The sequence below is a fragment of the Schistocerca americana genome, chromosome 3 (assembly GCF_021461395.2).
Source record: "Schistocerca americana isolate TAMUIC-IGC-003095 chromosome 3, iqSchAmer2.1, whole genome shotgun sequence".
Classification (NCBI taxonomy): domain Eukaryota; kingdom Metazoa; phylum Arthropoda; class Insecta; order Orthoptera; family Acrididae; genus Schistocerca; species Schistocerca americana.
The window spans coordinates 247,807,090-247,813,089 of record NC_060121.1 but is presented as its reverse complement, the minus strand read 5'-3'; positions in this window follow the sequence as shown (position 1 = coordinate 247,813,089).

The window sequence follows — 6,000 nt, the reverse complement described above, 5'->3', positions numbered from 1 at the left end:
GTATGCGACACAGGCTCTTAAGAGTAATCAACACTTGTAAGCCGCCTATCGTCCTTTTTGTAATGATTTGAGTACATTACAGTATGTCTTCAGACAAATGTCCTGTAAAGTTCGTGCCTGAATTAAGTGCAGATAGGAAAATTAATATCAAGTCACGTATGCCGTCGCATGAATTCCATATCTGATTCGGCAGTGAAAGTAAATACATTCCTGAAAATTGAAATAAGAACACCGTGAATTCATCGTCCCAGGAAGGGGAAACTTTATTGACACATTCCTGGGGTCAGATACATCACATGATCACACTGACAGAACCACAGGCACATAGACACAGGCAACAGAGCATGCACAATGTCAGCACTAGTACAGTGTATATCCACCTTTCGCAGCAACGCAGGCTGCTATTCTCCCATGGAGACGATCGTAGAGATGCTGGATGTAGTTCTGTGGAACGGCTTGCCATGCCATTTCCACCTGGCGCCTCAGTTGGACCAGCGTTCGTGCTGGACGTGCAGACCGCGTGAGACGCCTCTTCATCCAGTCCCAAACATGCTCAATGGGGGACAGATCCGGAGATCTTGCTGGCCAGGGTAGTTGACTTACACCTTCTAGAGCACGTTGGGTGGCACGGGATACATGCGGACGTGCATTGTCCTGTTGGAACAGCAAGTTCCCTTGCCGGTCTAGGAATGGTAGAACGATGGGTTCGATGACGGTTTGGATGTACCGTGCACTATTCAGTGTCCCCTCGACGATCACCAGTGGTGTACGGCCAGTGTAGGAGATCGCTCCCCACACCATGATGCCGGGTGTTGGCCCTGTGTGCCTCGGTCGTATGCAGTCCTGATTGTGGCGCTCACCTGCACGGCGCCAAACACGCATACGACCATCATTGGCACCAATGCAGAAGCGGCTCTCATCGCTGAAGACGACACGTCTCCATTCGTCCCTCCATTCACGCCTGTCGCGACACCACTGGAGGCGGGCTGCACGATGTTGGGGCGTGAGCGGAAGACGGCCTAACGGTGTGCGGGAACGTAGCCCAGCTTCATGGAGACGGTTGCCAATGGTCCTCGCCGATACCCCAGGAGCAACAGTGTCCCTAATTTGCTGGGAAGTGGCGGTGCGGTCCCCTACGGCACTGCGTAGGATCCTACGGTCTTGGCGTGCATCCGTGCGTCACTGCGGTCCGGTCCCAGGTCGACGGGCACGTGCACCTTCCGCCGACCACTGGCGACAACATCGATGTACGTGGAGACCTCACGCCCCACGTGTTGAGCAATTCGGCGGTACGTCCACCCGGCCTCCCGCATGCCCACTATACGCCCTCGCTCAGAGTCCGTCAACTGCACATACGGTTCACGTCCACGCTGTCGCGGCATGCTACCAATGTTAAAGACTGCGATGGAGCTCCGTATGCCACGGCAAACTGGCTGACACTGACGGCAGCGGTGCACAAATGCTGCGCAGCTAGCGCCATTCGACGGCCAACACCGCGGTTCCTGGTGTGTCCGCTGTGCCGTGCGTGTGATCATTGCTTGTACAGCCCTCTCGCAGTGTCCGGAGCAAATATGGTGGGTCTGACACACCGGTGTCAATGTGTTCTTTTTTCCATTTCCAGGAGTGTAGTAGTGACTTCAGTTAAATTTTTGATTACTAATACTCAATGAGAAAGTATTAATGCATGAAACATTACTCGTCCTGTAGTGAACAACGTGGCATAACAGAACATCAAATATGAAAGAACTGAAAAAGACAATCGTGTGAAACCCAACTCGCGCTGTTCGCCCACGAGACTCAGAGGACCATAGACACGGGTTCCCAGGTAGATGCCGTGTTTCTTGACTTCCCCGCCGGCCGAAGTGGCCGTGCGGTTAAAGGCGCTGCAGTCTGGAACCGCAAGACCGCTACGGTCACAGGTTCGAATCCTGCCTCGGGCATGGATGTTTGTGATGTCCTTAGGTTAGTTAGGTTTAACTAGTTCTACGTTCTAGGGACTAATGACCTCAGCAGTTGAGTCCCATAGTGCTCAGAGCCATTTGAACCATTTGACTTCCGCAAGGCGTTTGATACAGTTCCCCACAGTCGTTTAATGAACAAAGTAAGAGCATATGGACTATCAGACCAATTGTGTGATTGAATTGAAGAGTTCCTAGATAACAGAACGCAGCACGTCATTCTCAATGGAGAGAAGTCTTACAAAGTAAGAGTGATTTCAGGTGTGCCGCAGGGGAGTGTCGTAGGACCGTTGCTATTCACAATATACACTCCTGGAAATGGAAAAAAGAACACATTGACACCGGTGTGTCAGACCCACCATACTTGCTCCGGACACTGCGAGAGGGCTGTACAAGCAATGATCACACGCACGGCACAGCGGACACACCAGGAACCGCGGTGTTGGCCGTCGAATGGCGCTAGCTGCGCAGCATTTGTGCACCGCCGCCGTCAGTGTCAGCCAGTTTGCCGTGGCATACGGAGCTCCATCGCAGTCTTTAACACTGGTAGCATGCCGCGACAGCGTGGACGTGAACCGTATGTGCAGTTGACGGACTTTGAGCGAGGGCGTATAGTGGGCATGCGGGAGGCCGGGTGGACGTACCGCCGAATTGCTCAACACGTGGGGCGTGAGGTCTCCACAGTACATCGATGTTGTCGCCAGTGGTCGGCGGAAGGTGCACGTGCCCGTCGACCTGGGACCGGACCGCAGCGACGCACGGATGCACGCCAAGACCGTAGAATCCTACGCAGTGCCGTAGGGGACCGCACCGCCACTTCCCAGCAAATTAGGGACACTGTTGCTCCTGGGGTATCGGCGAGGACCATTGGCAACCGTCTCCATGAAGCTGGGCTACGGTCCCGCACACCGTTAGGCCGTCTTCCGCTCACGCCCCAACATCGTGCAGCCCGCCTCCAGTGGTGTCGCGACAGGCGTGAATGGAGGGACGAATGGAGACGTGTCGTCTTCAGCGATGAGAGTCGCTTCTGCATTGGTGCCAATGATGGTCGTATGCGTGTTTGGCGCCGTGCAGGTGAGCGCCACAATCAGGACTGCATACCACCGAGGCACACAGGGCCAACACCCGGCATCATGGTGTGGGGAGCGATCTCCTACACTGGCCGTACACCACTGGTGATCGTCGAGGGGACACTGAATAGTGCACGGTACATCCAAACCGTCATCGAACCCATCGTTCTACCATTCCTAGACCGGCAAGGGAACTTGCTGTTCCAACAGGACAATGCACGTCCGCATGTATCCCGTGCCACCCAACATGCTCTAGAAGGTGTAAGTCAACTACCCTGGCCAGCAAGATCTCCGGATCTGTCCCCCATTGAGCATGTTTGGGACTGGATGAAGCGTCGTCTCACGCGGTCTGCACGTTCAGCACGAACGCTGGTCAAACTGAGGCGCCAGGTGGAAATGGCATGGCAAGCCGTTCCACAGGACTACATCCAGCATCTCTACGATCGTCTCCATGGGAGAATAGCAGCCTGCATTGCTGCGAAAGGTGGATATACACTGTACTAGTGCTGACATTGTGCATGCTCTGTTGCCTGTGTCTATGTGCCTGTGGTTCTGTCAGTGTGATCATGTGATGTATCTGACCCCAGGAATGTGTCAATAAAGTTTCCCCTTCCTGGAACAATGAATTCACGGTGCTCTTATTTCAATTTCCAGGAGTGTATATAAATGACCTTATGGATAACATCGGAAGTTCACTGAGGCTTTTTGCGGATGATGCTGTAGTATATCGAGAGGTTATAACAATGGAAAATCGTACTGAAATGCAGGAGGATCTGCAACGAATTGACGCATGGTGCAGGGAATGGCAACTGAATCTCAATGTAGACAAGTGTAATGTGCTGCGAATACATAGAAACAAAGATCCTTCGTCGTTTAGCTACAATATAGCAGGTCAGAAACTGGAAGCAGTTAATTCCATAAATTATCTGGTAGTAGGCATTAGAAGTGATTTAAAATGGAATGATTATATAAAATTAATCGTCGGTAAACCAGATGGCAGACAGATTCATTGGAAGAATCCTAAGAAAATGCAGTCCAAAAACAAAGGAAGTAGGTTACAGTACATTTGTTCGACCACTGCTTGAATACTGCTCACCGATGTGGGATCCGTGCTGGATAGGGTGATAGAAGAGATAGAGAAGATCCAACGGAGAGCAGCGCGCATCGTTGCAGGATCATTTAGTAATCGCGAAAGCGTTACGGAGGTGATAGATAAACTGCAGTGGAAGACTCTGCAAGAGAGACGCTTAATAGCTCGGTACAGGCTTTTGTTCAAGTTTCGAGAACATACCTTCACCGAGGAGTAAAGCAGTATATTGCTCCCTCCTACGTATATCTCGCAAAGAGATCATGAGGATAAAATCAGAGAGATTAGAGCCCACACAGAGGCACATCGACAATCTTTTCCACGAACAATACGAGACTGGAATAGAAGAGAGAACCGATAGAGGTACTCAAGGTACCCTCAGCCACACACCGTCAGATGGCTTTCGGAGTATGGATGTAGATGTAGATAACAAATAATTTTAAAGTTGGCATTTTAAGGAACAATTTTCACACTTTACCAATAGTGGTTACAGTGCTTTAGATAACTAAGTAATCCGAGGAGAAACGGCAGGTGAGCGGGGCTGTAAATGACTGACATACATCGGCTATCTTGTTCTTTCGGACGTTGAGCCTGTGAATGTGCTTAATGTAACAGATGCTCTCTATTGAAACTGCGGCCAGTCGCTTTATAATCTTTGTTAAAACAAATTTATCCTTTCATTAGTTAGTGTTCCGCTCACTACTGATTCATCTGTGGATCGTGGATTTTTACTGGTGCTTTATATTTTTCACTGTATATAGCTGGCCACAGAGATCTCGGCCATGGTGAAAATAATGTGAAGTATATAAATCTGTCACTTGATAGATTTCAATATAGCATTGAACTGTTGTTTTCTTCCTTAGGCTTCCGTAATTATTGACGTTGCAAGTATGGCACTTTAAAATATTCCTTTATACACCAGCGCGGAAAAACAGCAGTTGCATTCACTCTGTTTAAAAACTTTTGTAGAAAACATTCCGTTTAAGTGCAGTTAAGTGCAGCGATTTCCGTGCCGGTGTGTAATGGATCCTTCTAAAGCGCCGTACTTCCAAATTCAAGAGTTACGTAACTCGTAAGTTACAGAATGGCGCTGTCATACTTTCTTCATATACATAAAGCAGTGGAATCCATGCACTTCCAACTACACTACTGGCCATTAAAACTGCTACACCACGAAAATGACGTGCTACAGATGCGAAATTTAACGGACAGGAGGAAGGTGCTGTGATATGCAAATGACTAGCTTTTTAGAGCATTCACACAAGGTTGGTGGCGGTGGCGACACCCACAACGTGCTGACATGAGGAACATTTCCAACCGATTTCTCATACACAAACAGCAGTTGACCGGCGTTGCCTGGTGAAACGTTGTTGTGATGGCTCGTGTAAGGAGGAGAAATGCGTACCATCAAGTTTCCGATTTGATAAAGGTCGGATTATAGCCTATCGCGATTGCGGTTTATCGTATCGCGACATTGATGCTCGCGTTGGTCGAGATCCAATGACTTTTAGCAGAATATGGAATCGATGGGTTCAGGAGGGTAATGCGGAACGCCTTGCTGGATCCCAACGGCCTCGTATCACTAGCAGTCGAGATGACAGGCATCTTATCCGCATGGCTGTAACGGATGGTGCAGCCACGTCTCGATCCCTGAGTCAACAGATGGGGACGTTTGCAAGACAACAACCATCTGCACGAACAGTTCGACGTTTGCAGCAGCATGGACTATCAGCTCGGAGACCGTGGCTGCGGTTACCCTTGACGCTGCATCACAGACAGGAGCGCCTGCGATGGTGTACTCAACGACGAACCTGGCTGCACGAATGGCAGAACTACATTTTTTCGGGTGAATCCAGGTTCTGTTTACAGCATCATGATGATCGCA